The sequence below is a fragment of the Rhineura floridana genome, chromosome 2 (assembly GCF_030035675.1).
Source record: "Rhineura floridana isolate rRhiFlo1 chromosome 2, rRhiFlo1.hap2, whole genome shotgun sequence".
Taxonomy (NCBI): Eukaryota; Metazoa; Chordata; class Lepidosauria; order Squamata; family Rhineuridae; genus Rhineura; species Rhineura floridana.
The window spans coordinates 64,849,791-64,868,117 of NC_084481.1; the positions used below are offsets into that span (position 1 = coordinate 64,849,791).

General features: G+C 39.4%; 1 protein-coding gene across 9 annotated transcripts in view; it reads left to right on the forward strand.

The window, feature by feature from the left end:
- Positions 1–18,327, forward strand: part of GTDC1 (glycosyltransferase like domain containing 1) — a 357,779-nt gene that overhangs the window by 44,638 nt on the left and 294,814 nt on the right. For 2 of the 9 annotated variants that reach the window (XM_061608860.1, XM_061608862.1), the window contains exon 2: positions 3,704–3,750. The exons of the other annotated variants lie outside the window; for them this stretch is intronic. The gene's annotated coding sequence lies outside the window, so the exon portion shown is untranslated. The remainder of the gene's footprint in view (positions 1–3,703; positions 3,751–18,327) is intronic. 9 annotated transcript variants of the gene reach the window in all.

The following is an 18,327-nucleotide window of genomic DNA, read 5'->3' on the forward strand; positions in this document are numbered from 1 at the left end:
AGCCCTATGAGGAGAGACTGAAAGAACTGGGGATGTTTAGCCTGGAGAAGAGAAGACTGAGGGGAGATATGATAGCACTCTTCAAGTAGATGAAAGGTTGTCACATAGAGGAGGGCCAGGATCTCTTGATCGTCCCAGAGTGCAGGACACAGAATAATGGGCTCAAGTTGGAGGAAGCCAGATTTCGACTGAACATCAGGAAAAACTTCCTAACTGCTAGACTCAACCTCCAGATGTTGTTGGACCACAACTCCCATCTTTCCTGACCATTGGCAATGGTGGCTGAGGCTGATGAGAGTTGTGGTCCAACAACATCTGGAGGCACACTAGTTGGGAAAGGCTGTGCTAGAGCTATACAACAACGGAACCAATTACCTAGAGAGGTAGTGGGCTCTCAGACACTGGAGGCATTGAAGAGCCAGCTGAACAGCCATCTGTCGGGAATTGTTTGATTTGGATTCCTACATTGAGCAGGGGGTTGGACTTGATGGCCTTGTGGGCCCCTTCCAACTCTACTATTCTATGAAGATTTCAAATTGACCCGATATATGTCAGGATAAAGAGAAGGTAGACTTCCGGGAAGGGTGACTTAGCCTGTGCCTGCTTTTGAGACGGGCTCCTGCCTCAAAAGAAGCTTATTCAGATATATCAGTCAGATTTTTTTTTTTTTTGACTGATTAAACTTCTCCCGGGTAGGGAGAAACGAAGAGATTAACCTCAAAGCCTATTTTTGTTGGGACGACCAGATCTCATTAATTTATGGGACGAGGTCCAGCCGATGAAGGTGGGACGGATTTTCAACAACAAGCTCTATCTGATAAAGCGAACGTTCATCTTATCTTCTAAGAGAGAACGCACTAACAGGCAAGCACCCTTCTTTCTATATTTTTCTTTTACTTGACTTAAATTGTTGCTGTTTAAAAGAGATTTGCCAGATTGATCGGTTTTTGACATCTCACTGGGGAGCCATAACTTCTCTCTGCTACTCACTAATTAATAGCTTATCTCTGTTTTTGTTGCAAAAAGCTGTCCTGGATTTGCATTCTAAAGATATACACAGAAGAGGGATTTCTATTCCAGATTTTTATTTTGAAGAATATTATATTGTCTGAGACTACTCTCTTTTTGGTCTATTTTATTTTGACGAATCTGTTTCCTGACGACCGCCATTAATTGTTTCGATCCTGGGAACTGCATTTTGTTTACTTAAGCATGGAGAGATAAGGCTGTCTGCTCTGTTTATACTGTGATGTCACCAAGTTTGGAGTATTAACCCAATTGTTGCTGAAATAAGAAGTGGTTTTCCTATATTTTTCTTTTAAAATGGCAATTAAGAAAGTGGCTGAGAATCTGGAAATAACTATGTTTCAGAAAATAATGGATGAGATTGAGATAACGAAACAAAACCTGCGACAGGGTTGTAAGGAGCTGAAAATTGAATTGAGTAAAATGAAGCAGGAGATTAAAGATATAGGGGTCCCTGTGAGAGAGGTGACCCTGGAAGGGGTCCCTGTGAGAGAGGAGACCCCGGAGATTGGAACAAACGTGGAACAGGAAAAAGATTTGGAGTCTATGGACTTTAGAAACAAAATCTATTGTTTGGAGACACAGGAGATTAAAGACATAGGGGTCCTTGTGAGAGAGGAGACCCTGGAGACTGGAACAGGGGTCCCTGTGAGAGAGGAGACCCTGGAGACTGGAACAGGGGTCCCTGTGAGAGAGGAGATCCCGGAGATTGGAACAAACGTGGAACAGGAACAAGATTTGGAGTCTATGGACTTTAGAAATAAAATCTATTGTTTGGAACTCAATGTTATCTCTGAAGAAATTAATGAAGATTCTAGAGATAAAGTTATCAATGGCATGGATAATCTTCTGGACTGGAATGATGTGATGGAGCCCAATATAGAGAAAATCTATGGAATTAACTGCAGCCATGTGACAATGGAAAAACTTTCAAGAGATGACCCAGTGTATTTTGAAAAAAAGAACAGAGATATGATTTTACAGCAGTATTTCAGCAACCTATTCAGAATGGATGGCAAGAAAATATTTGGGATAGAGGTAATTCCCATCAGACTCTTACTATATGACTATGGCTTTGACAGCAAGATTATTATGGAATACTGATAATGGAAGATTGGATACTGAAATTACTGGACTTAACAAGACTACTGAAGATGGAAGATGGAAAATGGAACTAATAGGGATAATAGAATAATGGCTACTGAAATTACTGAACCTAACAGATTCTGATGTGATGGATTAATTGAAATGTTTATTTTGACTATGGTTATGACAATAAGATTATCATAATTAGTAATGAGATGGATTAATCGATATGCTTATCTGGAAAAAAAAATTGATAGATATATTTCTTAAAGAATTGAAACCTCTCTTTGACTTTTTGTGGAAAGAATAAAGTAATGTTTATGAGATTTGATGATTAAGTAAGATAACTACTGGAGGAAAGTGATTTTATAATATGACTTAAGAGACAGGATTGTTATATATTATAGACTTATAACTGATTTGATCTTTGACAAATGGGAAGTCAATATTTTACTCTTTATTTTTTATTTTTGTTTTTTTTTCTTTTTTTTTTTTGTTTAACTATTTTTGATTTTGTTTTTTGTCTTTGAATGTTTTATGATTTCGTCTTGTATGTTTTATGAAAATCTGAATAAAAATTATTGAAAAAAAAAAAAAAAGGATAAAGAGAAGGTAGTGTTTTCACTCCCTGAATGGAAAGAGAGTGCATGGAAGTATCTATTTTTGTCAATAGAAACTTCTTCCATTCACAGAGCAGAGACATTGTGTGCCACCCAATGTTCTTTAAAAAAAGTGGGCATACAAAAAGACAGTATTTGTGAAGGTGTTGTTAAAAAAACACTTTCACTTTTGTTTCTTGATAAGGAATGTGATGAAAGGCAAGGAAGCTTGGTGAATGCTGATAGTAGATTGAAGATTTGCAAAGTCTGCCACCAAATTATTTTTGTTGGTTGGTTAAGTTTTAAATACATAAACCAAGCTGAGTGCCACATGGTATCTCTCTCTGTGTGTGTATATGGGGCTGGGGCTCTAAATAATGTGATTTGTAAAGTGTGTTTGCTCTGGCAACTGGAGTATATGCCTTCTTTGAGAAACTATTACTCTTAAGCTTGCAGTTCTAGCAGGATTGCTCTTTGGTATTTGATACTAGCTGGTTTCCATATAAAAGCCATATCCCATGAATGCTTTATGGAGGGAGTCTTGTTGGCAGGATTCTAACAATACATTTTTAAAAGGATTTTTAAAAGTCTAGGTTATAAACCTCTGCAGGAGACATGGTTGCAATCCTGCACCCAGTCAAGTGTGCACAGGTCCAGTTAAATTTCCATTGAGGTTTCAAACACATAAATAAACTTGGGATAGCAGCTGCTGTGTTGAATTTCTGTAACACACCGCAGATGAAGTATGTCTTGTGGCATTTTGATAATTTTAGAATGGATTGCCACGTAGCTATGCATTTACAGCTTTTCAAACATAGTATGCAAGTATCATCAACTATTCTAACCCTGCTTAGAAATGTATGTTGTATCTCATGGAGACTTAATTGCAGTGGAAGGTTTCTCTTTTTTTATAATCATTCAGCAGTCAATTTCTATATGACTTTCTGTTCCTACACTGCTAATGGAAAATGTTTCTGTAAATATTTTTGTAGCACACCGGATGCAGAAGAAAAAATGTGTGCATAGAAGTCATCATAGAGTAAGTTAAATTTCTGCTATAGGATTATATATTTATGTTGCTTCCTGGTATACTTATAAATTGTGTTTCACACCTAAGCAAAGAACTAGTAAGTTTTTTCCTTTATAATCAAGAACACATATTTTCTGTCCCAGTCATAAAGTTTCAAAATGACAGTCTGAGAGAATATGCATTTTACCTCAGTCATCATAGATGACAAAAACTGAGAACACATAGAATAGTTTTACTATCTTTACGTTACAGATAAGAAAGATAATATATAGATTTTTTTTCCAGGTAGTGGTCAGTCCAAATGCCACTTCTAACATTTGGGTAAAGCTGCTAAGCACATTTAAGGAGAGCTTGCACAACTTCTGCCTGTTGTCTGAACTATGGGTTTTATCCAGGACTGCTGTTCCATTTGCACAATGGGCTTCCAAATAAGCAATGAAACTTTCTCTTCCTCTTCTGCAGCCCTCCCCCTGTGCAGGTACATAGCCAGCCTAAAGGTTCCGTGGGGGGGGGGTTACCAAAAAAACAAGGGAGATTTTTTCTCTCTAATAAATTTAATGATTTATTTTTTGTTAAAAGAAATGAGAGGGGAAGAATTGGGGTGGGAGGTGGGCCTCCCTAGCCCCCTCCTGGCTGCGGTCTTGCCCACGTGCTCAAAAAATCTGCTGCAGAGGGTTTGGGGACCCTCCAGAGCAGTTTTTGGGGGTGCTCAGAAGAAAGAGAGGAAGCGGAAGTCCCACTGCGTGAGTGGAAATCTGCTTGTGCAGCACTGGACACAACCCTGTGTAGTTCACAGTCCTGCTGTGTAAACAGCCTATGACTACTTCTGCTGGACTTGAATCCATTAGACAGAAGGTAATGGCTGTAATGACATGCTTGTTTCAATGTGGAGGGCTCTTCATGCAGTCCTTTATTTAAAACAATTATATACATTCTGTTTAGGGTTTCAGGGCAGTGTACAACCAAATGTGTCACAATACAAGTATAGCAGTAAAACAAAAGGGAAAAAATCCTTAAAATAGCTACTTTCTATGCTCAGTGAGGGAGGAAAGGAAGGGGGCATGCAAGACTAGGATCTACGTCCAATAGCAAATCACATTTAGGCCTTATATCAGCCCAGACTATTTCTGTATCTTTTCTGTTCCCTACCTACTCCGTTTAACTGGAGATGCAAATCATGGCCTCTGCCACCAAGCTACAACCCTTCCTCAATGACCGTTGGGGAGTGGTTAAGACCCATACTTTTCATGTTATTCCAAACACTGTGTATTTCATTGGTGGAAGAGTATTGCTTTCTTTTTCTTTTCCAGTTTGAGTAGTACATCAACAGGTAGTGGGTAAGTGGAGGGCCAGGATCTCTTTTTGATCATCCCAGAGTACAGGACATGGAATAATGGGCTCAAATTACAGAAAGCCAGATTTTGGCTGAACATCAGGAAAAAACTTCCTAATTGTTAGAGCAGTACGAAAATGGAACCAATTACCTAGCAAGGTGGTGGGCTCTCCAACACTGGAGGCATTCAGGAGGCAGCTACAGAGCCATCTGCCAGGTATGGTTTACGTTGGATTCCTGCACTGAACAGGGGGTTGGACTTGATGGCCTTTTTAGGCTCCTTCCAACTCTACTATTCTATGATTCTGTGAAGTGCTGACACACAAGTGTGGGGGCTTTAGGTACAACTTGAATTCCTACCTTGAAAAGCCTAATGCATTTGAGTACTACTATTAGTGGGTCCACTGTTGTTATTGTTGTAGCATTAGAGTGTTCATATGGACTCTCAGTACTTTTGTCCTTAGGATCATTTTCTGGTGTTATCTTTGCTCTTTCTAGTACAAAAACTCTATATGTAAGATTTTAATGTCCACAACTGCTGGAAAACAGACTTTAAAATTATATAGAAAGTTCTACCCCTGACTTAATCAGTAGTTTTCCATATCTAAATCTAAAATACAGAGACTGCGATCATTATTCATTCATTGAAGAAATGAATGATAGAAATTGTGCAAAAATAACATGGAAGAAGATTTGTATCCAACAAAAGTTGAGAAAGTTGGTGATACCCAAATTTGTGTTGCTTCACTCTTTGTGAAGTAGCAGTTTCAATATTAGAATCCTTGCTGCATCTATATATACTAAATAAATATATTGATTATTTGAAAATTATCCATGTGAATTAGGCTGCAATCCTATATATACTGAACGTAAGGCTCATTAAATAAGGTGGGACTTACTTCCATGTACATATGCATAGGAGTGTGTTGTAAGTTCAGCTCTCGTGTAAACTGGGGATAAGCAATTGGATGTTGGAAACTGAAGACCTGAATCCATTTCCTTTAAATTAGTGGAACCTGGATTCCTTTAATTGATTCAAAATTCATAGGCATCCACAATAATTTAGGGGGGCAGGGAAAGGGCATATAAATGAATAAATAGACAAGCATAACTAGTTTCTGACAATAGGTATAACATTTCTGGTAGATCTAGTGACTGAGATGTGGTGAAGTTTGGGCAACAGGTCTACCAAACTGGATTAACCTGTCTTCTGAGAAACTTGCATACCAGGTCTCATTGGGTAGCCCTGGCATCCAGACCTCTTTCTACTTGCAGCTGATCTACTCATTTATTTCCTTAACTCCCTTCATGCCCTCCAGGCCTTAATTGTACTTTAATTAATTAAATTAAATCAATTTAGAAAGGTAAAAAAACCCCTGCTGTCATGAATGTCTCCATGCCTGAAGAATCAGAGATGAAATCTGAAATAGTAATACCTTCTCCTCCCATGTGATACTTCCTAAATATGTTCTTAAATAAATAAAATACATATTGCTAAAAAGCCTAGTCACGAGGTATGCTGGATAAGGGAATAAGGCCTTGGAATAGGACATATGTCCCAATGTGGTCCAGTATCCTGTTTCCAACAATGGCTAGGCCGTTTCTGGGAAGACCACAGCAGGGTATGGACAATAAGAGCCCTCCACTGCTCTTCTCTCTTCAACTGATAGTCAGAGGAATATTCCCTCTGAAACTGGAGATTCCATTTAGCTGATAAGGCTCATTCATGCTTATAGATAGACGTATAAATGTTTCCATTCCCTTTTAAAAAGCTGTCTCATCCTTTGTGGCCATCACTACATCTCATGGCAGCAAGTTTCATAAATTTTACAATGCGCTTTGTGAATAAGTGCTTTTTTTGGCTGTCCTGAATGCAGTGTTATTACTACAGCAGTGCAGGTAGTGCAAATATTTGGGGATGGCTATTAAAAGAAAAAGGAGTACAATTTTCTTTGTTTGGGATTTCCCTGTTTAAATTCAGACCCCCTGCCCTGAGTCTCCTTACAAAATATCCTTACAATTTTTGCATGAATCTAAGCACAAATCTAAACACAGTAGCATGATTCTTGGATCCTACACCTGGTTGCTGTTTCTTCAGCACCACTCTGTCACTTCTCTACCCCGTGGTTGCTTCTTCTTCTTTCTAAATTAGTTGAATGGATGCTTTCACACAGTCCAACTCATGTACTGGACAAGATGCCATGCTCACAATACTGTATAGCCAAACAGATTTGGCTGTGATAAAAGCACATAGCTCAGTGGTAGATTGTATGTCTGTTTGCATGCAAAAGGCTCTAGGTTCAGTTCCCAGCATCTCCAGGCCGGGTTGGGAAAAGCTGTCTGAAATCCTGGAAAGCTACAGCCAGTCAGTATAGACAGTACTAGGCTAGATGGAGCAATGATCTGACATGATATAAGCCAGCCAGGGGTGTAGAAGGTGTGGGAGCAGCTGGGCTGAGCCAGTCATTTTGCAATGGATCCTATTCCCCCCCCCTTAAAAAAAACAACTTTTTAGGGCCGCTGGGCAAACTGCAAAGTGCACTGCTAGTATATCTCCAGCCACCCACTTTTCTTAGAGGTGTCATATATTGTTGTTGTTATGTGCCTTCAAGTCGATTATGACTTATGGAGACCCTATGAATCAATGACCTCCAAGAGCATCTGTCATGAACCACCCTGTTCAGATCTTGTAAATTCAGGTCTGTGGCTTCCTTTATGGAATCAATCCATCTCTTGTTTGGCCTTCCTCTTTTTCTACTCCCTTCTGTTTTTCCCAGCATTATTATCTTTTCTAGTGAATTAGGTCTTCTCATGATGTGTCCAAAGTATGAGAACCTCAGTTTCATCATTTTAGCTTCTAGTGACAGTTCTGGTTTTATTGGTTCTAACACCCAAATATTTGTCTTTTTTGCAGTCCATGGTATGCACAAAGCTCTCCTCGAACACCTCATTTCAAATGAGATGATTTTTCTTTTATCCGCTTTTTTACTGTCCAACTTTCACATCCATACATAGAGATTGGGAATACCATGGTCTGAATGATCCTGACTTTGGTGTTCAGTGATACTTCTTTGCATTTGAGGACCCTTTCTAGTTCTCTCATAGCTGCCCTCCCCAGTCCTAGCCTTCTTCTGATTTCTTGACTATTGTCTCCATTTTGGTTGATGACTGTGCCGAGGTATTGATAATCCTTGACAAGTTCAATGTCCTCATTGTCAACTTTAAAGTTACATAAATCTTCTGTTGTCATTACTTTCGTCTTTTTGACATTGAGCTGTAGTCCTGCTTTTGTGCTTTCCTCTTTAACTTTCATCAGCATTTGTTTCAAATCATTACTGGTTTCTGCTAAGAGTATGGTATCGTCTGCATATCTTAAATTATTGATATTTCTCCCTCCAATTGTCACATCGTCTTGGTCCAATCCTGCTTTCCGTATGATATGTTCTGCGTACAGATTAAACAAATATGGTGATAAAATACACCCCTGTCTCACACCCTTTTCTATTGAGAACCAATCGGTTTCTCCATATTCTGTCCTTACAGTAGCCTCTTGTCCAGAGTATAGGTTGCGCATCAGGACAATCAGATGCTGTGGCACCCCCATTTCTTTTAAAGCATTCCATAGTATTCCATGATCTACACAATCAAATGTTTTGCTATAATCTATAAAGCACAGGGTGATTTTCTTCTGAAATTCCTTGCTCTGTTCCATTATCCAACGTATGTTTGCGATATGATCTCTGGTGCCTGTTACTTTTCTAAATCCAGCTTGGATGTCTGGCATTTCTTGCTCCATATATGGTAAGAGCCTTGGTTGTAGAATCTTGAGCATTATTTATTTATTTATTTATTTATTGCACTTGTATACCACCCCATAGCCGAAGCGGTTTACAGCAATCAAAAACATTAAAACAAATATACAATTTAAAACACATATTTTAAAAACAATTTAAAACACAATTTTAAAATTTAAAACAATATAAAAACAATTTAAAACACATGCTAAAACACATGCTAAAATGCCTGGAAGAAGAGGAAAGTCTTGACTTGGCGCCAAAAAGATAACAGTGTTGGTGCCAGGCGCACCTCGTCAAACGGATCATTCCATAATTTGGGGGCCACCACTGAGAAGGCCCTCTCCCTTTGCTTGCATGGGATATTAAGGCAATAGTTCGATAATTACTGCATTCTCTGGGATCCCCTTTCTTTGGAATTGGGATATATATTGAACGCTTCCAGTCTGTGGGCCATTGTTTAGTTTTCCATATTTGTTGACAAATATTTGTCAAAATTTGGACAGATTCAGTCTCAGTAGCTTGTAGCAACTCTATTGGTATGCCATCTGTTCCTGGTGATTTGTTTCTTCCAAATATTTTAAGAGCAGCTTTTACCTCACATTCTAAAATTTCTGGTTCTTCATCATGTGGTTCCTCTGTGAATGAATCTGTCATCCTTGCATCTCTTTTATAGAGTTCTTCAGTGTATTGCTTCCATTTTCCTTTTATTTCATCTCAGTCAGTCAGTGTGTTCCCCTGTTGATTATTCAACATCCCTAGTCATGGTTTAAATTTCCCTTTAATTTCTCTAATCTTTTGGAATAGGGCTCTTGTTCTTCCCATTTTGTTGTCCTCTTCTATTTCTATACAATAACTATTGTAATAGTTTTCTTTGTCTGTACATACTAGTTGCTGTATTGTTGCATTTAGGGTTCTGACTGTGTTTCTATCTCCTTTTGCTTTCCTTTTCTCTTTAACCATTTTAAGAGTTTCTTCAGTCATCCACTGAGGTCTTTCTCTCTTTTTAACTCTTTTTGCATTCTTCCCTGATAATGTCTCTGACGTCACTCCATAGTTCTTCTGGTTTTCTGTCAACTAAGTGTAAAGCCTCAAATCTGTTCCTTATTTGATCTTTATATTCTTCTGGGATGTTATTTAAACTGTATTTTGGGATTATGATTGCTTTGTTCTTCTTCTTTAGCTTTACTCTGATTTTCGATACGACCAGTTCATGGTCTGTACCACAGTCTGCTCCTAGTCTTGTTTTCGCAGAAAGTATGGAACTTCTCCATCTTCTGTTTCTAATTATATAATCAATTTGATTCCTATATTGACCATCTGGTGATGTCCACGTGTCTTTTCGGTTGTTCAAAAAATGTGTTTGCAAGAAACAAATTATTGGCTTCACAGAATTCAGTAAGTCTTTCTCCTGCTTCGTTTCTGTTTCCTAAGCCCCATTTCCCCACAATTCCTAGTTCTTCTCTGTTCCCTACTTTTGCATTCCAGTCCTCCATGATTATCATCATATCTTGTTTTGGTGTGTGATCAATTTCCTCCTGTACTTCTGCGTAAAATCTCTCCAATTCTTCTTCTTCTGTGTTTGCCGTTGGAGCGTAGACTTGGATGATGGTTATGTTAATAGGTTTCCCGTTTGATCTCATTGATATCACTTGCTCAGACCTTGCATTGTAGCTCCCAATTGCTTTTGCTACATCACTTCACTATTAAAGCAACCCCGTTTCTTCTTGATTTCTCATTTCCTGCATAAAATATTTTGTAGTTGCCTGATTGAAAATGTCCCATTCCCATCCATTGTAATTCACTCATGCCAAGTATTGTGATGTTGATACATTCCATTTCTTGCTTGACAATTTCTAACTTTCCCTGGTTCATGCTTCTCACAATCCATGTTCCTATTGTGTGTGTCGTACAACTCCGGACTCTCCTTTCGCATCTGTGCACATCAGCCTCTGGGCTTCCTTTCGGCTTTGACCCAGCTGCGTCATTAGTCACAGCGCTACTTGTACTTGTCCTTTGTTCTTCCCCAGTAGCTCGGTGAGTGCCTTCTGACCTGGGGGTCTCATCTTCCAGCATTATGTCATGTTGCATTTTGGATACCCTGTTCATTGGGTTTTTGTGGTAAGTGGTAAGAAGTATTCAGAGGTGGTTTACCATTGCCTTCCTCTGAGTTTGGATGCATCTTAGCCTGGTGTCTCAGCTTTGACATTCCACCATGGGTGGCCCTGCTAGGAGTCTAGCCTCTCGGTCTAGACTCCTGGCGGCTTTGTTCTCAGCTTCTTCAACACTCTCAAACCCCCTTACCACATTAAGGTGTGCATCCTAAAGGGGCATATTAGCATATGCAAATTAGGATCATGGGGCTGGGCATAGAGTCCTTTAATAACTGGCCACACCACTGAAGCCAGCTTCCTGGGTTTCTATCACTAAGAACAAGTGACAGTGAGGTCCACTTGCTCTTTTAAATTGCATTCATTCTCTCTTGCCTGTACTGCCGTAGTCATAGAGCTAAATGTGTTCATTTATTGTTTCAAATTGCCATTTTCACAAGGAGTGCTTAAAAAATAAATAAATGAGAGGTGTTTTTCAGCATTGCCGAGTGTTGCCACCCTTGGCTCCTACTGGAAGGAAGGGCAGGCTATAAATCAAATCAATAAATAATAAGTTTGGGGAAAAAAAACTGGGTGATTTAGGCTCAGCAGTAATCTAGATCACAAAGCCCAACTGAGCTTGTGTGGAGGATCCTTGTGGATAGGAAATCTGAATTAATTGGTAATCAGTAGCCTGGAATTTACTCAGATTCTCGCTACTCTCATTGGTGCATTTTCCTGAGTCATAACAAAAGTCCTGTAATTGTCAGTGAGGAAAGACAGTGATTTGCTGTCCAGATCATAAGCTGTATAACAACACTATTTACAGTTTTGAAATGCTGTGGCATTTTTCTCACTTATGTCTTAAGCTCAGTTTCCCCTCTCCTCGTCCTTTTAAAATATGAAGCTACCTGCTCATTTTCATTTTGAGCACTAGGTTCCACATATTAAGAACTCTGCAAAATAAGCATGAAGTCAAAAGTCCTATTTGGAAAACGATGACGAAGACCTATAAATGTTCATCATTAGAAGTATTAAAAACAAAACCCCTTTTCACCACAGTGTATGTAGGAATTGACTTATTACCAAAATAAAAACCACTGCACATCCCAGCTACTTCTTCCCTGCTTAATTTCCAGCAATTAATTCATTGCCAAAATAAAAGCACTACACACTCAGCTTTTTCTCCCCAATTAATTTATTAGCCAAATAAAATGAGTGAACACCTCAGTTATTTCTCCCCTCTCAAAATCCAGCAATTCATTTATTAACAGGAAATCATTGCAACCCCCAGCCCTTCTTCTCCTTCTTCGTTTCTGGTACAGTAATTAATTTCTTATAATAAGTTTATTTATAATTTTGATTGCTTTTTTTATTAGTGTGCTACATTTCTGACCCTATTAATGCTTGGGAGCCAAACTGGAATAGTGGCTAGAGAAGTGGGCTTGGATGTGTTAAATTCAGGCTCAAATCCCAGTTTGGCTGTGGAGGCTACTGGATGGCCTGGGACAAGCCATCTCTCATGTAGAACTTTGGCAGCCTACCCTACTTCACAGGGCTGTTGTAAGGCTAAAACACTACTTGCATAAAATATTGAGCACCTTGGCAGAAGGATGGAGCACAAATACCATGAATTGTAGCTACACTGTTGAGGTACTTTGATCACCCAATGGACTTTGGAGCAAAATGGGATAGAATATATTGCCCTTCCTCCTTCTGTGATGTTTGATCTATGTACAGTTATTACATCTTCCTCTCCTATGTACAGCGAGGAATTTGTATTTCAAGCTTTTGGCAAAGAAAGCTTCTAGGGCTGGAAGCAAGGAGCTGTGTGTGTACATATGTGCATATATGTGTGTGTGTGCATGTATGTGTATATGTGTGTGAAAGACAGTTACCATTTGTAGATTGGTTCCTATAATTAGTATTTGTGTATTTGATTTTTTTTATTCCATCTTCCTAATAGTTGGAGGATGAGCTGAGTGAAGCTGACAGGGAGAAATGTGACTGTTAGCTAGCTTTTTCTAAGCAGAATCTCACCTAGGGAGTTTTGCATGTGCCTCCCAGCTGAGGTTCCCACACAGGTGGCTTCTGATCTAAACTCTGAAACAACATGCAAAGTTTACATGGCTCTAGCCTGGCAAAGTGAACATAGAACACTTTGACTAGCAGCATTCAATCAAAAGGACAAAGATTATTTGGTTTTTTAAGATAAGACCAAACACCAATCAAGCAAAATGTGCTCAAAAGTACAAAATCTGCCAAACGCAAAAGGATTTTTCCTATTTTCCTGAACTCCATTGGGAAGTGTGTAGTTTCTCACTGAAGGACCGCAGCCTACAGTTCATAAATCATTTGTCTTCGGTGTAATGTTTTTAGTTTTGTATCAGTTTCGAAATAGCTTCCACATTCTACTAGAGAGATAACAGTATTGCATTAATTCCTCAGAGTGTATACAGATAAGCATGCACATAGATGCTTTCCTTTTGTAATTCTGTGCACACTACATTTTATGCAGATTGTGGTAAGAGGTATGGAATTTGGTTTCCCCAAGAACTCTTATTTGACTTTTTTCTTGGCAATTGTTTTGTGTTCATGGAAATCTATTTGCAAGGTATATAAAAGGCTCCTTTGATCATGCAGTGGAGCATTTGTCTTTTTTTCTACATGGTCATCTGTCTGTTCCTTATGCCTCCCATTTTCCTGTATACTTCTAGTGTTCTTTTTTATTGCACATCAAGATAATCCAAAATGAAATACTGGGTTTGGAGTAAAGTCTGTAAACCGGACAAACGTTCATACAAAAAAGCTATTTTTATTGACATGAACAATTTTGTTTTGAGGACCAAATTTGTGTTTTATGGCCAGAAAATGTTACTTTTAAAATTAATATAAACACAACTTATTCTTTCTAAATATCCAGATATTAGCATGGTGGAATTTACTTAGTGTGTGATGATTTCTTATCCACAATTGGCTTGCAAATTGCTTTGGTAGCAGTGGCAGCCAGTGAACCCTAGATTGGTAGGGAGGCTTTGCAGCTAAGTGAAGGCAGGCCAAGGGAAGCAGCCAAGGTTGCCTTAGAACAGGGTGGGGAACTGGAGCTGGGGCAAGGGCTAGATCATTATCTTCCCCTACTCCTTGCAGTCCAAGTTTGATAGGTGAGCAAAGTTGCCCACCTTTCAATCACTTGACGTCACAATGACATCAGGTCTTTTTTTTTTTTGCCCTGCACATGTCTTAAGAACCTCACAAAGCCCTTTCAAAGTGCAATCTTGTGCAACACTTTGCAAGGGGCTCTGCCCTTTGCAGGGTGCTTGCAAACCCTCTTTCAGCTGAGCCAGGTTTTTACCTGCCTCACATCTAATATCATATAAGGTTAGGGCAGGGGGGGGGCATGGTTTGGCCAAAATGGCCTCTAATTAGGCCTATGACCTGGAGGGTCCCCACCCCTGATTTAGAATGAAGGAAACATGGTTGACTTAGAATGAAGGGACGGGTGCCTTTGTGATGTATACACATGCTGTACATAAGATGGCATTAGCACTCCAAGCAGATATGGCTCCCCCATTAGATTTCTAGAGGGCTTCCCAATACCCTAGCACTGGGCAGAATTGGGCCTCTGTGTGTTCCCAGCTAGGGTGGACCCAGTTCCATTCTGTTATTCTCACTGATAATATCACATCTAGTCAGGGGAGGGAGGAAAAGTCTGTCCCCTTTAGTCCACTTTCTGGAAGCATCTCCAGTTTGACATTTCTTTTGCAACCAATCATCTTTAGTCATGCAAAAGAGATACTCAACAGGCCTCGCTAAAACTATTAACAAAGAGCACTTTAGTAGTCTCTCTTTCTACAGAATCTAGTCTTACAGCTACAAGATCACAAGATTAGGAGGGACCAGGAATGTGGCTGTCTGGGATCATGGGGGAGGCATCATAAACCCTTACTTTTTGGGAGCAGGGTCTTAGGCAGGTCCCTTTGTATGAGCCAATCAGTATTGAAAGGGGGGCATGTTGCCTACTGAGAGGAGTCCTTGTCCTTTTGTGCTGATTAGAGCCAATCAGAGTGAAAGGAGGTTAATCAGCTGCTGAGAAGACTCTTCTTAGTAGCTAACACACAACCTCCCCTTTCATGCTGATTGGCTCCTAGGGATGTCTTGTAGTGGAGTGTGGATTCTGAGACAACACAGAGAGCAAGGGAGATGAGGGAAAGTGGAAAAGGAGTCATGGCTGTGAGGGGGCATGGTGAGACTATCATGAAGGGATCCTGCACTTCTAAATTTGCCACTCCACTACTGAGAGGGACCCCAATATGGCAGAGTAACCCCCCATTTCTAAAATGCTGCTGCTGCTGCTGCTACTACTACTACTAGTAGTAGTAGTAATGGAAACTTAACAGATTTATTCTGACATCACTTTTATAATGACTTGTCTGGGTTTATGCCACAGTAACTCCTACACATGCCTACTCAGAAGTAAGCCCCACTGCATTCCTTGGGGATTACTCCATGCTAGGTGTGTACATTAGCTTGGCTTAAAGGTGTCACACATTTCTGTTAATAAGGGCCCCAATAAATCTCCAGCTCTGTAGGAAAAATATTATCCCTGCCCCACCAGCATATTCTCATCTAAACTTTCTTTCCAGAATGTGGTGGGGTATTAAATGGACTAGCACCCTGAAGACCAGAGCAAAAACCACCACTCAGCCCATATGCTCTGTGATTGACTTGCGTCCAGTCGTGTCTCTCAGCCTAACCTGCCTGAATGCAATTCTGAAGTCTTTTGAGGAAAGATGGGATATCAGTGTAAGAATGATGAAAAAGAACAATAAAAATAGTCTGTGTCCAGCCCACCTGCCCCCAGTTTTGAATATTTTGTGTGTCTGTGTGTGTAGAGGAAGTTAGGTTTGGAATCAGGAAAACACCTAAAATCAAAGAAAAAAGAATCTGGGGCATAACCAAGCCTATGAACATTGGGCCTTATATACAGGTTCTAGGCTGGCGGTTCCCAAACTGTGGTCCACAGACCAGCAGTGATCTGCATGCTTCATTCATGTGGTCCGTGTTGTTTCTGTGGATTTGTGGCTGAAGGTGGGAGTGCCTCCTTCCCTATAGACCCTCTTAGGTGTTATGATCAGCAGAAGGGACCCTCTTGGTAGTTCTGCTGCCCTCAGGAGCCCAGGTGGTGGTAGCCTCTAAGAGGGCATTCTCTGTGGGAGCCCCTAAGTCATGGAGCCTTCACTATACAGTTTCAGTGAATGCTGAAGCTGCGCCTCTTTTAGAATCTTCCCTACTTTTGAGATGGCAATTTGTTTTAAATTATTTTTAATGTTATATTTTAAATTGTTGTAACCTACCCTGAGACGTTTTGGCAAAGGGTGGGTTATTATTATTATTATTATTATTATTATTATTAAAGTACTAATAGTAGTACTAGTACAAATGTAGTGTTTGACTTGCTACAGTATCTCACTACATATCTTAAGACTAAACTGACTTAAGTTTGTAGATCTTTTACTAGCACAAAATATCTTGATGCGTAGGAGGTGGGCTAGATTCTTGAATGGCATGACAACTTAGCATTGTCCTCTATGTGTGGAAAAACCTGATGGTTGTTTTTTAAAAAGTTGGTGCAGTTTTAAAGAATATATTAATATAAAACTTGAGAGTCTGTGGATTTGTTCTCCTGTCTCTAGCAATTGTCTCTGATTCTGCACTGTGCTTCAGAGGCTTTCTGAGCACTTCCCAAGCTCAGCCTGAAGTAAGACCCTGGCCTTTTCCCAGGGTATGCTCTGTGCATGCCAGAGAACTCGTGAGGGTTGCGCACAACCACAACTGACTGTTTATCAAGACAGGACAAAATCTGTGGACTCCTTGTAAGACTGAAGAGATTGAAAGCTGACTGTCCTTCCTCGTTCAGCTTCAATCTGAGCTTTCATATCCCTGAAAAATACTTAATGAGAAAGCAATCAATATGAATATATAAATGCTTGCCTGTTTCCACAGAGCTTTTAATACAGGAATAGGGAACCTGTGGCTCTCCACATAATACTGGACTATAACTCCCATTATCAGCCCTGGCCAGTATTGCCAAAGATGGGAGTTGGAGTCCAACAGCATTTGGAGGCTCAGAGGTTCCCCATTCCTGCTTTTTTAGGAGCTGTATGTTTTCTTGATTTCAGTGGAAGTGCAAATTTTGATACTGGGGCAGAATTCAGCTTCTAAGATTACAGGAATTTTGCAATAAAAAATGGGATCTTGGGCAAAAATGATTACTTCTACTTCAGACACAAGATAACTACAAGGGCAATAGTATTTAACTGAAATAAAAAATGTAATTTACTATAATGTTAAGTTATGATTTCTCTGCTTTTCTGTTTACAAAATACTAACATTTTCATTACAACACACATAAACACTATACTTAGGATGAACACTACAATTTAATTCAACTTGTAGCAGTAATTTTGATCACTATTCACTTGCAAAGCATGCACTGTATTCTCAACTGCTGCTTCTGTTTAGGAAACATCTTTTCAGAAGTTATAGTGCATTTCTCTCTGAATATAAAGTAGTTCCAGTATACTTGAAATGCTTTGGAGTAGATCAGCAAGTCGTTATAGTGAAAGCTTTCAAGAGGCAATACATTAGGAAAAAAGCAGCGGTAGAGATACCTGTAGAGAGCACCAGGCGTGCCCTAAAGCAATACACAATAATTAGTTGCCTTATTCCCATGCAAACTCTCCCAAGTGTTGATGTTTATGAAATTCAGAGATCAGTAGAATATCGTTCTCAAACTCTGCCTGCTGAAGTTGTTTATGCCCATTCAATTTTTAATGTACCTATAAGATGCTTTGATGAGGGCACTTAGCCCAAAGAGACTTGCATGCTTTATCACACCTCTAGTGATTTCCTCACCACACGAAAAAAGAAAGGAAAAAAAGTAAGAGTAGTTGATCAGAGTATTCAAAGTTCTGTCTTGCACTTCAGAATTAATAACACCATATTAACAAATGTTTCCTAGGGTTTCATCTTCCTGTTTCAATGATAGAATGTGATTGTTGTAGTTTCCAGTGTGGCTGGAGAATGAAGTTCCTGCTGTCAGCAATATCTGCAGTGGTAATGGTTACCCACTGCTTGTGGATATCTGATTTGTTAATTATTAGGTTCCTTCTCCAGCTGAAGCAAGAAATCCTGCAGTTTTGCATGTTACTTGACATCTGATAGGAGGATATTACACTACTATTCATGTAATTTGTTAACTGTGCTTGGGTTAGAATACATTACTTGAAAATATGTCTTTTAATTTTTTAAAAGCGATTTCCCCCCTGTAAATTCATTTTTATTCTGATTGTTCTGCTTATTTCCTCCT